This window comes from Cavia porcellus, unplaced genomic scaffold (genome assembly GCF_034190915.1).
Source record: "Cavia porcellus strain 051 isolate PalLab524CR breed Dunkin Hartley unplaced genomic scaffold, mCavPor4.1 scaffold_4, whole genome shotgun sequence".
Lineage (NCBI taxonomy): Eukaryota > Metazoa > Chordata > Mammalia > Rodentia > Caviidae > Cavia > Cavia porcellus.
The window spans coordinates 76872229-76889294 of NW_026947487.1; the positions used below are offsets into that span (position 1 = coordinate 76872229).

Sequence of the window (17066 nt, forward strand, 5' to 3'; positions counted from 1 at the left end):
TTCTCCTTCATTCCACTGTCTGCTCCATTCATTGAGGCCTGTCTGCCACTGTTGCCGGAATCCAGGTGATTTTTTTCTCGCTGTCTAGAATATCCTTCAGTATTTTTTGTAGGATGGGATTGGTGATCATGAACTGCCACATTCCTCTTTGTCATGGAAACATCTTGTTTCTCCATTAATTTTGAGAGAGAGTTTTTCAAGGTACATCAATCTAAGTCGGAGGTTATTTTCTTTCAGGGCTTGGAATACTTCACTCCAAGCTCTTCTTGATTTGATGGTTTGTGTTGAGAAGTCTGTCATGATTTTGATGGGTTTTCCTTTATAGGTGATGCTTCTTTTTTCTGATCACTTTTAATATTTTGCTCTTGTGATGAATTTCTGGGATCTTATTATATGTGTGGATGTAGATCTATTTTGGTTGTAGCTGACTGGAGTACTGTATACCTCACATATGTGGATATCATTTCCTTTTCCTATGCTTGGAAAGTTTTCCTTAATTATTTCTGTGAATATCCTTTATATTTCATTTGTGTTTAGCCCTGTTTCTTTGCTCATTTTTTTTTATTCTTAAGTTATAGATCCTCTTTTCATATTCTAGCCTTCGTATTGTTACTTCCTGGTTCCTTGTTATTTTTAAGATATCTTTCCCTCCCTTCTGGGAGAACATTGTGGACAAATAACAGCAGCCACGTAGGCTCTCTGAGATTACCAGCTTAGAATCCAGGAGTGGTGCAGTGTGAGGAGTCCTAAGCAAGGGGAAATGTACTCTGCTGACCCAGGAATGAACTAAGCTGAGAGAAAACAACTGGAAATGCAATCCTGATGTTATAACAGGAACAGATAAAATCTCAGGGCAGAAGCTGGATCCCATGCCACTGGAAGCCGTGATTTGAATTTTCTGCTGCCACTGCTGTGTCGCAATCAGCATGGCAGGGAGAGAGAAGCAAAAGCTCTGAGAGCAGGAATCAGCGAACCAAATGGCGTTGAGAGTGGGACTGTCAGGGAGCCCTGCATCAACCCGCAGTAAGTGAGAGAAACAGGGACCCTTTCATAGACTAGGAGGCTTCAACAGAGGACATTCTGGGACCCAGCAGACTAGCCAGAATAGGGCCCTGCAGTGACTTTAGTCGCATATTCCCTTCTCAAGTGGGATTGGTGGGAGTGCTTGGCCTAGTGACACTGCAGAATAAGACCCAGTAGGCTAGCCCAAACCAGGTCCCTGCACCTGGCAATGCACCCTAGCAGTGAAGCCTTCACTAGGTTGATCTGGAGGGATGGGCCCAGCAGAGGCTGCCCGGGTCTGTGTCTCCCTAGTACACTGCAGTGGGTGGAAACACCTAGCCGGTGCAATTCAAACAAACTGTAACAGACAAACAGAAAAAAAAAAAAAACTGGGCCTCCTACATATGCTTATATGGAAGGAACAAAAAGTGTGGGAAGACGAAGCAACAAGAAAGGGTCCTAAGTCCCCAATCCTGAGAACACTGATCCAGGAAAGGGAAACACAAAGGAAGACAGAAAACATGCAATATCAGACACGGCACCAATAGACATAAAGCGATATCTCCAAAGCCTCATAGACGAGTTCAAAAATGAAGTATTTAATGAAATAAAGCAAGATATAAGTAGAATAGTTAGAGAAATGCTAAACACTGCCCAAGAAAAAACAGATGGTGGAATGGAAGAACAAAAAAAAGGGGAGAATTGTTTGATGGAGAAAAATAGAGAAAACATAGAATACGTGAAGCAGGTTCAAAGAGATTACCAGGAAACTAAAAACTCTATTGAAAGCTGGCATAACAGCTTGAAAGAAACTAAGGATAGATTATCAGAACTAGAGAACAGATTTGTAAGGTGGGAACATGAAATGAAAGACTTCTTAAAAATAACAAGAAAACAAATAGCAAAAATACAAAGGCTAGAAGATGATAAGAGGATCTATAACTTAAGAATTAAGAATATAAAAGAAGAAGTAGGGACACAAACAAATGAACTACAAAAGCTATTCACAGAAATAGTCCAGGAGAACTTCCCTAATTTAACAAAAGGTAAAGATACTCAGATATATGAGGCATAAAGGACTCCAGCCACCTACAACCCAAACAGAGCTACACCCAGGCATATAATAATCAAAAGGTGCTATAATAATCACAAGGTGCTTCCAGGATAAAGAGGAAGTAGGGGAATTTGCAACCACCAATTCAACTCTACAGAGAATACTGCAGGATATTCTAAAAATGAAAAATACCAAGACTTCAGAAACAGTGGCAGAGAGGCCACAATGAATGGAGCAGAAAGCAAAATGAAGAAAACAAACTGACAACTAATGACAGAAAAAGAGCTCAACAGAAATGAGGCAGAGAAGGTTGGATGGTAAGAACAGCCATTTTGGAGAAAACAAGACATCATAATAGGTAGTGCTGATTTAATATCATCTTGTTTTGAAGTCCCATCAAGCTTTTGTTCTTCTGTCTCCATTGGTTTTAACCTGTTGTATCTTATTGGATTTTATTATATGTGGTAATATGAACAAAAACTTTTTTTTAATTTCTTTTTAAAGCCTACAGCACCCGGTATTCCCAGGCGGTCTCCCATCCAAGTACTAACCAGGCCCGACCCTGCTTAGCTTCTGAGATCAGACAAGATTGGGTGCGTTCAGGGTGGTATGGCCGTAGATAAACAAAAACTTTTATAGACAAGGAGATTATACAGAAACCATTGTTAATTTTCTGTTAGTTGATTCTAAATACTCTGTAATACTGTCATTCTCTTGAATGGTTTTACATTGTCTTGTTTGATGCTACAGTATACAAAGTTATACCCAAAGATTTTAAGGAAAGAGACACTATGGTAACTACTTTTATGCCGAGATTATCTTGTGGTGAAACACTATTTTGCTTAAATGGCTATGTTTTGACCTGCACTGTTTTGTTGTTATGCCCTCTTTTTTTTCTCAATCTCCTTTTCATTATCTACTTTTTCATTTTTATCCTTTTAATTAAGTGAAAAATAAATAAAAAATAGCAGGATATATTATAGTAACCCACATTGATTTCCTATTAACTTGATTTGAAACCCTGTATTGCTCTCACCATCTTGTTTTGACTGATTTTCCTCTATTCTGTTATGCTTGATAGTACCAAGTTCGAAAGTATAGGCAACAACTATAAAGACAATAAGATTCATTATGATGCCCATTCTGGTTGACTATTATCTTCTTTTGAAGTCCTGTAATGTCTCCAATGTTTTGGTTTTATTGAGTTATTTGTAGGCAATACTCACTTTGTAGTGCAGGTTGGTCTTAAACTTGCAACAATCCTCCTGCCTCTGCCTCCTGAGTGCTGGGATTACAGGCATGAGCTACCGCATGGCTAACACTGGCAATACTCAACTCCTTTACATTAAAATGCTCACTTGAATGATAGCATCTAGCTGAATTTTTACTTTTTCCTTTACTGGCTTTTGGTGGGATAGTTTAAATTTATTCCTTGTCATGTAGGCAGAAATAAATTTTCTTTTATTTTAATGGAAAAAATAATAGACATAATTATTAACAGCATTTCTTATTCCAAAGAGAATGGGAGTTATCTCATTTGTGAGTGATTTGATGTGAGTGATTTACTGCTTAGCCATCAAAATAGTTTTCTATTTTTAAAGCCCAGAAATTTTACTAGAATATGACCCGTTTTGTATAATTGTTCCCCTGGAGTGTATTTGCAAATAACAAAGTACCTTCTTTCTCTCTCCTTCCTTTTCTTTTTGGATCATACATTTCTGTTATTATCAGATGGTTGATAGCTATAGTATTGTGAATTTTTTTCTGTGTTCTCTGTTCTATTTTACCAGTCTATGTATCTAATTTCAAATTTTCACGATTTTTCCATTTTTTCATTATTGCAAATGATTATTCAATAAATGTCTTCTGAGGTCTTTACTGCCATTTTCCTTGCTGGTATAAATTCCTAGAGCTGCAATTACTGTCTAAAATGACATGATAACATTTTAGATTTCCAACTAGTAGTATCAAGTTGTCTTTTCACTTTTAAATGGAACATGAGAAACAATTTGTCACATTTAGAATCTTACATATTTAAGATATTTTGGCTAGTTGGCTTACTGTTATAAATATTTAAAAAACTGTTAAAAAATAAAGGTCCTACCATTCAGAGGAGACAATTACCTGAAACTTGTACTTTGAAATATATCAGTAAATTAATTTTTAAGTAAAGTTTAAAAAAGGTAGTTTACATTAAGAAAGATAAACTTCTCAAAGCTCCAGACTTAACAAGGAAAATAGACTTCATTCCAAATCTTTGCACATTATTTTATATGAAAAATTCACATTATCAGATCCTGGAAAGATGGCAGACTGATATGTAGCAGGCTAGAGAGCCTCTCTGAGAAAATCAACTCAGATGCTAGAATTTAACACCATGGAGAAGACCAGATGAAAGGAGAGGGAGTCTCACGACACAAGAAGAAACTGAGGAAAAAGAAAAATGAAAAAAAAAAGAAAGGAAGGAAGGAAGGAACAATGTGGATGAAAGGCTGGAGCCAGACGCACTCTCACTGGAGTGGGTCTCATGCTGTGCTGCGCACTGTGTGTCCTGTACATTAGTGTTTTCCTCCTCACACTAATGCTGGGTGAGCTTAGAGCATGTTTGCCACCAACTTGAAATAAATCAAAATCCCTCTTCTTTCATTATCCATGAATTTTGAAACTGAATTTTGAAATTTTGAAATTTGAAATTTTGAAATGAATCTTGAAATGAAAATTTGAAATGAATTTTGAAATTCATTTTATCTAATATATTTTCATTTTAAATCATGTGAGTATTTTTAACAATTAGAATAAAATCAACTTTGGAAGCAATTGAATCAGAATAAAAATGTAAATTTCAAAAGAAGTATATAAAGTTATGCCATAAATATAATAAATTGAACATAATACAAACCTTTATAACACAATCAAAATAGTAGACAGATCAACAATTTTTAATATAAAGCATAATATTACAAAAGTCTAACCACAAAGTATTTATCTTGTCAATGAAAATCTACAGTGTTCTATTAAAAATAGGAAAAAATACTTTCACATTTCCCACTGAATTTGCCCTATTCACTTTGGGTGATTCTTCAAATGCATCTTTTAGTAAGTCTCACAGTGGCAGCATGGGACAGTCCAAGTGAAAAGGACATGTATGTGCTTCACATTTATGTCTTTTTCCATGAAGATGCAAGTCCATGTGTGAGTATAAGAATTTAGAATCACTTTAAAATGAGAATTCACTTTAAATTGGGTCATTCTGTATATTCTACATTCTTACCCAATTATTTCAGCCATTGATCTGCTGTGCATAAAAAGATGGGTCATCAGTAAACCTTTAGCAAGAAGTTCTTTTAGGGTTGGGTAGCCTTAATCCAGAAGTCCACTGCGGTGACAGAACCCATGTTTGGCTTGGATGGTTTGCCTCGTGTCATTACAGTAATTTTCATCATGAGAATCATCTTGGCCCGTTGTTCATAATATCCTTCATTAAATCTTTAAGCTTAGTTTTCACGGGTGACTGAGCTTAGTCAAATGACCCTGACTTCAAGCCTTTAGGAGATGCCAGCTTGTTAATATGAAATATCAATCAAAAGTAAAATGTCAAGCATATATTAAGAGACTTTAGCTACCCTAAGGAATGTTGGAGAAGCCCTAAGTTAATTTGCTGAGAACTTTTATTTCTTTTCCATTAACAACACCATGTGGGTGGTAAAATCTGTTTTTTACTTAACAGAACACTGATTCTTCATGGTCTTTTGAAATCCACTCTACAAGTCAACTTTTCAAAGACAGTTTCAAACCTCGGGCATATACATGCAAATGTGGACCTTTAAAGGAAAAAAAAGACAAAATGAGGCATAGAACTCAGGAGATGTGGGCTATAAGTTAGAATCTATGTCTGGAACCCATTTCACCCTGAGTATTGTTTGAAAGGTAACATTCGAGCTTGTAAGTATCATTCAAGCATTCTTATTCTGAGGAAAGAAGTAATAAAGTTATCTAGTGTTAACTTTTTGATGCATGTTTGCCATATTAAATAGCATCATTTCATGGTTTGTTAACAGTATTTTAACATAAGACATCAGTATGACTAATTTATCTATTTTATATGATTATTTCCCTGTTGATAAAATAATAAACACAATAAACTACACATTGACTTTTCAATTGGCACTAACTTTTTAACTCTAGGACTTACAAAGTATAGTCATATTTTATACTTATTTTCAGACAATTGCTGTTGTCATCTAATTTATGTCTCACACAGCCTGGTAAAGAGACAGAATCAAGTCCTTATTTACACTGGAGGAAAGACAGCCTCTTTTTAAAATGGAGCTGGGGAAACTGCCATAAATAAGGGCATAAAATTGAATCTGGATCCATATCTCTCACCATGTACCAAGCTAAATGCAAAATGGATCTAAATGTTGAAATAATCTGCTGGAAGACAAAATAAGTAAAACTCTTGAAGGCACAGACAGAGGCAAGGACTTTCTGACCACTTGCATAAGAAATAGCATCAAGAATCAATATCAAACATATCAAATTAAAAATCTTCTATGCAGCAAAAGAAATAACCGTCAGACTAAAGACAATCTACGGAATGGGAAAAAATTGTCATTTCTTCGGTGGAAAAATTGCTATTTCTTGAGTGGAGGAAAAGTATCTAAAAATATATAAAAAATTCCCCCAAATTAAAGTCAACCTCCAAATAAAAGACCGAATCCAAAAATAGGTAAGTGAAATGAGTAGACACTTCTCAGAAATACAAAAGACCAATAACTACATAAAAAATTTTCAACACCCCCAGCTTTCAGATAAATGCAAATTAAAACAACACTGATATTCTACCTCACTCCAGAAAGAATGGCTATCCTGAAGAAATCGAATAATAGCAAATGCTGGAGAGACTGCAGGGAAAAGGAACTCTTCTAAATCACTGGTAGGAATATAAACTAGTACAATTAATGTGGAAAGCTGTATGACAGGTCCTCAAAACTAGAAATTCCATTTGACCTCTCTATTCCCTTTCTAGGTATCTCCCTGAGAGAGTTAAAGACATCACATAGTAGTGATACGTATCTATCCAAGTTTACAGCAACACAAGTAATAATGGCTCAAACTTGGAAGCAGCCTGTATGTCTATCAACAGATGAATGGATAAAGAAAATGTGATATTTATGCAGAATGGAGTACTATTCTGTCATAAAGAAGGATGAACTTGAGCTATTTGTAGAAAATGGTTGCACCTTGAGATCATAGTGTTAAGTGGAATAAACCAGACATGGAAGCTTCAGTATTGCATGGTTTCTCTTATATGATAAACCCGAAGTATAAATAAAGGGAAAATAAAAGACAAATATTAGGAAATGGAGACAGATACTTTGCAAAAAGAAAGGGGTGAAGAGTTGGAGGCAAAGAGTAGGGATGAAAGAGAACTAAGATGTGTGATGTGCAGACACCAGCTTCTCATGGGACATACAGCCATTATGTACTGTAAACATGCTAATAAAAATTTAAAAGTACACAGAGCTGTTTTTATTTTTCTCTATCTTACTATGAGAAAGTGGAGTCTTTAGCGCCTTGAAGACACCGTCTAGCTCCCTCAGCACTGCTGGTTTAGGAGCTTCTCCCGGCCCAGAATCGCCTTCCCTCAGACTCACAGACCTGCTGCCATTTGCCTAGAAAATTCATGCGCAGTCCAAAGTGGAAACGATTCTTAAGTCCTTTGAGAGAAAGTCAAAGAGAAAAAAAGAATACAAAGTCTTGTTCCTGATCCAGAGGTAGAGTCAGTACTGCAGAATCGCTGAACACACAGATACCCACAGGCAGAGAGATTGACAGCAGTCTAATTCCTGCTCCAAGTCCACCTGCAGCAGGAGGGTAGTGTTGATTCGGGGAGAACTGAAGCATTCTTTCATTGTTCACCTGGTACAGGGGGATAAAAGGAGGGTCTAAGTGACAACAGGGGACAGCTACACACAGAACATAGCTGCTTACTGAGGCTTGCTTGCCGATAATTGTGTGTGTGTGTGTGTGTGTGTGTGTGTGTGTGTGTGTGTGTAAAATTAGGTATATGGATTGTACTTTCTACCTATGATTGGCTATAAAATTATGTGTTTTCAATTCCAATTCCAATGCTGATTTCATTTTCTAAATGAGGAGTTAATATTTTCCTGTCAAACTTTTATATATGTAGTATTATTTTATATTTCCTTGCTTTTATTTTCTGTATTTACTCCATAATGGAACTTGCTTTCAGTTTATAATGCAGGGTAACAGAGTGCCTGAGAAAAAGAGTACACATAGTGCCAGTGATGGAAAACTTAAACTGAAGGTGCCCACTCATAGTCCCACTATGATGAGAGCTACAGGCCCCATCTTCATTCACTCCAAGGCCTCACTAACTCAAGCAAATGAATGGGAGCATATTCTTGGTTCTCAAGGAAGTTGTAACAAGACTCTTTCTTTCTTTCTTTCTTTCTTTTTTAGTATTTTAGCAAGAGCTGTCTCAGTAGAACTGATTACAGGGAAAGGCAGTAGAGATTTTGTCAGAAGACACTTGGCTTCCGTAGTGGCAGGGATGGGGTAAAGGAAAGCTCCACCCCTATGTCTCTATTTCTGAAAACTCAGAGTTGAGTCATCTTGTTGGTACAATGTAGACCCAATGTCGTGAGGTTGAAGGCCCACCCTCACGTAATCAAGTAAAACAAGATTACCTGGAGAAAACCCGGGATTCAGGGTGAAAACTGCATTTAGCTAAGAGGGCCACATACTGTATGAAGGATCAGAGGCTGAACACAGAAGTGCTGTGGACCCCACAGTGGGCTGCCTTGGCTGCCAGCCCTGCAGACCAAGGCTGAGTGTGGGATGCTCACCCTGGAGCATGGAAACGGCTTGGTGAGACAACCACAGCTGGAGAAGATGTGGGTCAGCGGCAACCACCAAAGCAGTGGACCAGCGCCTGCTCAAATCCATCCTAGAGTGACCACTCCACCACAGGGACAAGCAAATAGTAGCCTGAAGAGACTTCTGGGTTTTTACTTTTTATTTTCTCCCCATACTATTTGGAAAAAAGATACCCTGATGAATTGAAAAAGGTCTTCTCATCGTTTGACAATTTAAAACTTAAAGGATTTGCAAAAGAATATTGACCATTTGTCAGTAGGTAGATAGGTGCTCATACAATTAGTTAATTGGAAAAAAAGAGAAAGATATATTAAATTATCCTATGCACATTTGTAGGTCATGCATGGCCTATTTTGAAGTGCTTTTAATTATAAAAGTTGCTACTATAACTTGTTAACTACTTTATAGTTTTTTGTTGTTTATCTTGTAATTTTTATTACCTTGAAAAATGTTTCTCAGAGTGGGGGGGGTGCTGTGATTATGGTTATTGTTGCTGTTGTTGACATTCTGGAGATTCCTGGGCCTTCACACATCCATCCCAGAGTGCAAGGGTTATAGGCGCACACCACCACATGGTTAAGTCTTTTCTTTTAGGAGTGCAATACTTTTTAAAATTTCTTTATATGGGTGGTTCTGACACTGGGGATATAAGATGATTGAGCCTTTTGGAATCTTATAAACCCTATGAGCTTCTGAACAGTAATGTCCTTGTGGACTCAGAACACACAATTTTGCATGTAATTCACGAATTTCATGAGATCCCAGAAGCCGATATTTTGATTACCATGAAAAATTCTTCTTAAAGTATGGGTTAGTGTCACCAGTGTAAATGTCACTTGGATTGATGGTTAAAGCAAAGTCCTGTGCATAGTTTACGACCTTACTCTAGATGGCATCCAGTCTTACTTTTATCTAGACCACAGAGAGTGACAGACATGGGCGAAAGCCTGGCCTTACTCACTCCTGATCTCTGTTTCTCAGTTCCCGTTCTTGTTGTAAGAATTAAATTAGTATCTATTAAGACACTCCCCACTATGTAGCATGTATAAACTTACTATCTTTAAAATAATTAAAAGGACTGCATTCTGCCCTAGACCTTCTACATCAGAACTTCTGAGCACAAAACTGTGGAGCCAGCATTCTAACCGTCCTCCTTTAGTGATCTTCACTCTCTATGATGTTTATGTAATTATTGGCATTACCATTCAACACCACAGATAGTCCAGAAACTTCTGGTTAAGATCCTCATATGGGGACCATCATGTCTCTCTTGTCTAAATGCACATTTTACCATCACAGAAATTGCTTACAAGTGTTTTGTATCATGTTTCTTGTAATCAAAATAATTGAAGTTGCTATATATTTTATAGTGTCTTTTCAGAGATGAAAACTCACCATGATGCTTGAACTGACTAAGGAGTTTCATGCTGTTTCATGCTCTGTTTTCTTGTTGGGGGCTGAATTTTGTGTCACTTGTGGTTGATCCTCATTACATTGCATCAAGTTGTAATTGTTAACACAATGGTCCCTAAGACTGAAGAGACTAGTGAGATCTTGATCACACTATTGGTGAGAATTTAGAAGATTTAAGAGGTTAGGATTATATGCAAATTAGGTCCAAAAAATTTCAGAGAAAAGTTAATTTCATTGATGTTCATTTTTTTATTTATTATTTAAATATAGAACAAATATGCATGCAATAAAAATCTAATATTGTCTAGTGTCCGTGCAACACACATGCAAATTTTAAATTTTGTTGCTTATTTTGAGAGATTTTTATTCATTTTATAGAGAATTCAGGCCTGTATTACCATATTCTGTATTAGCATTTTTTATTTTGATGCATTTTTAAAATTATGGTCTACAAATGCTAATGCTCAAATAGCACTGAAATAGTTAGGAAAACATACCTGTACATTTACATAGAACACCTTATTGACTGAATATGCTATTTCCAAAGTGCTTCTTTTATGGTTGTTAGGCCACTGGGACTTGACTGCTAGAGTTTTAATTAGCCCTACTCCCTGCCAACATGTTGGGTAAAGGTTTTATTACTTCATGTTAGTCTCCTGTTATTAACTAATTAACTGCACCAGGTCCAAAGATCTACAATAATAGCTTCTGACAGTATGAATCATGCACTCAATTGTAACACCTGTGGTGGGTAAATTCTCAAAGCTCCTTTCTTACCTGAATAGGAGGATTTAGCTGAGTTCCATTGAGTTCATATACATAACACTATAGACTACTATTTTCCTCCTTAAATTCTCCATACCAGTGTTAGTCAAAGCTCTTTTCTGTTCACAATGGTATTTGCTACTACTGTGTCTTCATTTACTCAACAAATATTTATTGAACATCTACTACATATCATGCACTGGGCCATGCAATGACAATACAGGAGACAAACACAATAGACATGGATCTTACACTTGCAAAGATTAATGAATCAATAGTTGGCTGTTTTCTTTCTTCCTGTTTTCTTTCTTCTTCCTTTCAATATTTATTTGATGCCATCAGTTATTGTTGCAAAGAAGCCTGATTGTGAATGGTTGATCCAGTTCTGCTACACTGGAATACAAAATTTTTGTTTTTCAAAAATATAGCATCAGCAGCAATTGTCACTGAACATGTTTCCCCATCTGAAAACTAGGTGTCTTGATCACTTTTCTCGTGTTGCTGGGACAAAATATCTGACACTCAAAATTAAGGAAGGAAAGGTTTAGTTAGCTCATAGTTTGTGGAGGTTTCAGTCCATAATCAGCTGGCTCCAAAGCAGGGAGGCATGGAACAGGGACAGTACTTCAAGGCAGCAGAAGACAGCAAAAGAGCAAGAGCAAAGCAAGCATTTTCTCCTCCCTTATATTGTTAAGCAGGCTACCTGCACCCCGGGGCTGGTGTAGCACTCCCACCACCTCCAATTTCCTGCCCTCCTCTTGCATAGAATGAGGAGGTTTACAAAGTAAGGACCCTGGCCCACTACTGAGTCACTTAGGGAAACTTCTAAACTTCTCCAGTCGACACAAGTATCAACCATAACACCAGGTTTGTATGTTTCTGAGTATGCACACAGGCAGGCAGTGACTCAAAGGGCTTGCACATTGCTCTTTTCATCGCCCATCCCCATGGCAACAGGACCTAGTGAAAACAAGCAACCTTGTCACCACAAATTTTGATCCAAATAATTTTACAAAAAAGATTGGGGCTGGGGATTTAGCTCAGCGGCATAAGCGCCTGCCTTGCAAGCAGGCAGTCGCGAGTTCGATCCCTGGTACCGATAAAAACGAAAAAGACCAAAAAAAAAAAAAAGATTAAAAGGTGTGTGGCAACTCTATCTTTATCTTTTGCATGGAACAATTTCTCAGAAATATGATCAGCATTTGAGATAAGCGATTAAAAATTAAAAGACCCTGAATTACGTAAAAAGCCGATTCATGTCATGATTATTGAAAGCCTAATGAAAAGTGAATGTAAACATGAGAGGACTGCAGTCTAACTTTTTCTGCACTGTGAACAATTGATCCAAAAAATCAACTGAGATTTAGATCATCATTAGGAGGTTAAAAGTTTCATCTTCTGACAATATGTAATCCATCAACTAGTGATTTCCTACTGTTCATTTTTTTTCTGTAAATCTGTATAACTTGTACCCTTTCCCTGCTTTTTTTTCCTTTTCTCCTTAAATAAAATTTAAAAATAAAATAAAATTTTAAAAAAGTTTCATCTTCAAGGGGTTGCACTTTGAGATGAATGAAGAGCAAACTAATTTACTAGTTAAAATTGAAGACAACATATGTTTATAAGGTCACATCACTTAAGCAAGTAAGTAGAATACAAATGTAGACACTTACATCAAGTTTTGAACTTTGAATGTAAGAACCTGTTTTCCAAAACCACGGTTTCACTAATGGGCAAACTTACTATTGGATACAGCCCCTGATAAGACAATAGAGTCAGTGCAGAACAGCCGCCCCAATATCATGGTGTGCTTAGTGTCAACATCTGTGTGCTATGTGATAGCATAAATTAATTGTGTCAAACTCAGTTGAACTCAGTAGTTCAGAGAATGTTCTAATAAGGCTAATGCTACAAAATTAACTACAGTATACACTGTTTCATGGCCCCAAACTGCAATAGAAGATCTCTTTCAACCAAAACAAACAGCAATTCAAGCAGCAAATCTCAAAAGCTATAACTATTGAAGTTCTTCTCATAATGACTAAATATAACTAAATGTGCACCTCTACGTGGACTTGGTTTTACTAGGAGATTTGACTCAAGAATTTTGTTTGTTGTGCCAGTGCACCCGCTTGGGAGATTAGAATAATGTTCATAGAGTGCACGCTAACTGATCATTAGATTTTTTTATTTCTTTTACTTATAATTTAAATGGATAGAACATAAATACATACATAGTCAATATCTAATATTATTTAATGTATGCACACAAATTTTAAATTGTTCCTAATTTTGAAAGATTTGCATTCATTTCATAGAGAATCTAAGATTCTATACTGCCATTTTGTGAATTTCAAAATATATGAATAGATTTTTAAACAAAGCTAAGTGAAATTTTAAGAAAAACATATTTAGCAGGGGCCAGTGGCACATGCTTGTAATCCCACTTACCTGGGAGGCTGAGGCAAGAGGATCACAAGTCAAATGCTACCTGGACAACTTAGTAACACTCTGTCTCAAAATAAAAAAATATAAAAAGAGATGGGAGTGTAACTCAGAGATAGAGTGCTCTCTGATTTGGTTTTTAATACTAAATACATACATACTTATTTAACATTTATTTTATCCTAGGCTCAAAGACCTGGGGAAGAGGTGAAGACAGAAGAGCTAATCTCATCTATCCCTGCCTAGCTGGAGGATGTCACTGCCCTGCAAAAACAGAGATGAAAAGAGATAAATGTAGAGAAGTGCTAAGCATAAATGGAATATGGTAGGTTTGAAAATTAGAGTGTTGGGGTTTAGATTTAGGACATTCAAACTAAAACTATGTTGCTTTTAAATTCTGCCCCAGTAGCCTGGTCCATCTTAAAAACTTCTAAAAGAAAAAAAAAAAAAACCGGAAAGGAAGGAAGGGAGGAAGGGAGGGAGGGAGAGAAACAAATAAAATGCCCTCATAGCTTTTTTTTAAAGGAATGGCTACTAGTTGGAAAGTTCTAGAACAGAGATGGTGTCTGCATCCATATTACTGGCAGATAGTAAATACCCTGTGAATAATTAGAAACTGATCAAGAAGAACAAACCATAGGATCATTTTAAATTTCAAGCTTTAAATTTTGAAACTTTCATTTTGAAATATTAGACTTATAAAAAAGGTTGCAAGACTTGTACACAGAATCTACATCTATGGTTTACTCTCCATTCATCTTATGTAATCCCAGCACTATCACCAAAACCAAGAAATCAATGCAGCAGTTGTCCTGTAGCCCCAATTTCACCTTCCACGGTTTCAGTTACCTGCAGTCTACCACTGTCTTAAAATATGAAATAGAAAATTCTAGAAATAATTCATGATTTTAAAATTGTGTGCTGTTCTGAGTAACAGAATGGCATCTTCTGTCAGCCTGCTCCCTGCCTCCAGGTTGGGGCCGTCCTTTACCATGTGCAGTTATGTTATGGTTGCTACCTTCACTTTAGTCACTGAGTAGTTTTGCTCATCATCACATCACCTGATTGTGTTCAAGAAACTCTCATTTTACTTAAGAATCACTCCAAGGCACAAGCCTAGTGATGCTGGCATTTCAAGTACATCATAGGTACATATGTATAGGAAAACTCAGGATGTCTAAGGATCAGTACTATCCTCTTTCAATATCCACTGGGGGTGGGAACATGTTTCCTATACAAAAAGGAAGATGGCTATATTAGAAATTGCCATTAGATAGTACTGTTATCTAATTTATGTACTTATTTAAAACTTTTATTTTACTATTAATAGCCTTTTTCTAGTTCAGGATATAATCCACTAACCTTGAGTTGTCATTTCTCCTTATTGTCCTATAATCTGGAACATGTATTCTTAGTCTTTCATACCTTGGCATGTTTAAGAATACCAAGATGTTGCTCTTTAGAATGTTGGTCAGTTGGCATTTCTCTAATGTTTCCTCATGATTAGGTTCATGATATTCATTGTTGGTAAGAATATCACCGCATGATAGAGTATCCTTCTTAGTGCATCCTCTCAAGGGGCACTTGAGGTCAACTTGTCCTAGTTTGTGATACTAACTTTGATTAATTGGTAAAGGTAGAAGTTGCTTTTAAATCTTATCCTAGCAACACTGGAGAACCTCAGCTAAGTCTAAGGATGTAATATGTGTAAGTGATTTTTCAGATCCTTCAACAAAATCTTATGTTTTCATATCTAGGAATCCCTGGATAAATGCAGCACTTGCCTCATTGTGATAAATTCAATATCCTGTGAACAGTGCAATAGAAAATATCTACAAATGATATAGGAGTAAAAGAAGCAACTATTTGGGACTTTGTAAGAAAAACTGATTAAGGACCACATCACAAAATTGATGACAATTTAGCCTTCAAAAGGACAAATAAACTTGTACCTCGTATGAGAAACAACAGAAACTGGTGAATTTAGATAAGCAAGAACAAAGCAACTTAAGTATGAAAATATTTATGAAACCAAGGAATAGCAACAGTTTCAGTATTTTAAAATATGTGCAAGAGAGTTACTAAAAATAAGATAGTGACTATATACAAAATGTTCTGTCATTTGGAGCTTACTACATTGAGGTTAGATAGACCTGAATAAAAATAAAATATTTTAATTCATTCTTTTACTTTCTTTTTTAAAATAAAGACAACTATGGTTGCAATGTAAAAAATGTACTACCACAGAGATGATGAGTATTTGAAAACTTTTGAAATATGAACAAACTACAATAGTCCAGATAGAAGATGTAAAGGTTCTAACCTGAAAACCCTAGAAATTCCAAGGCAAACCGTAAGTACATGAATTTTCAAGGGTGATTTTTATTCAATACAAAAATCATCTCAATTCCTGAAATCAGATTAGTTGGATGAGTTGGAAATTCAAGGAAAACTAAAAAGCAACAAGAATTTATTTGAGTTTTTGTATTCATGAGGACTGTTAGCTAAAGATAGACCCTTCACGACAAATTTTCACCACTCACATAGTGATAGCAGTTGACTCAGTGCATCAGTATAATACGTATTCCTTTCTTACAACTGGCTAGAAAGAATCATATAACTGATCGTACTATCCCAAAGCACCTTCAATTTGCTAACAAATTACTACTACTGACTAAGCTATTGCCAACTAAAGTAATTCCACTTAGGTTTATTTGCCAGGTGTTTTCCATTATTTGTTGATAAACACAGAAACTGTGATTAAGTTATAGACTCACTGGGCTGGGGGTTTAGCTCAGCGCCATAAGTGCCTGCCTGCCAATTGAAACGTTGTGAGATCGATCCCCAGTACCACAAAAAAAAAAAAGTTATAGACTTACTTTGTGATTAAGTTATAGTCTCATTTTCTGATTGTTGAAGAAAGCATATTCATTTTGTATTTTTAATATGAATTAGTAGTGAAGATAAAACAATTCATTGCATTTCATGTTATTCTACTGTTGCTCCTATTATTTTCACTCAAATAATGGGGAGATACTATTATCTATAAGACAGTGTCTTAGTTACTTTTTACTCATTGCTGAGACAAAATACCTGAAGTCCCAAGCTGGGAAAGGAAAGATTGATTTCTTACAGGTTCTAGAGGTTTCAGTCCATACTCAGTTGGCTCCGAGGCAGGGTGGCATGGCTGGGCCACAGTTCATGGTGGCTGCAAACCAGCGAGGCGGAAACCAGCAAAAGAGCAAGACACACCTTCTTTCTGCCATTATATTACATCCCGGCTCCACTCCTAGGCCAGTGTAGCACTCACACCTGCAATCTAAGTGCTAGACAATGAACCAATCACAAATGCACAATGCAAATGCACGAAGCCTAAGGGCCACCAACACAAATCATGACAGACAGAAAGTGGACAAATTATCTTGCCAGGTAAACTGCTTGCTGAGAGAGGGCCAACAGTGAGAGATAAAGGGCTGAGAACTGT

At 36.5% G+C, this 17066-nt stretch overlaps 1 non-coding gene across 1 annotated transcript; it reads right to left on the reverse strand.

Moving 5' to 3' along the window:
- Window positions 1–2558: 2558 nt before the first annotated feature.
- On the reverse strand, window positions 2559–2677 carry LOC111757458 (5S ribosomal RNA). The gene has a single exon (XR_002791802.1). It is a non-coding gene; the product is annotated as a 5S ribosomal RNA (ribosomal RNA).
- Between the last annotated feature and the right edge of the window lie 14389 nt (window positions 2678–17066).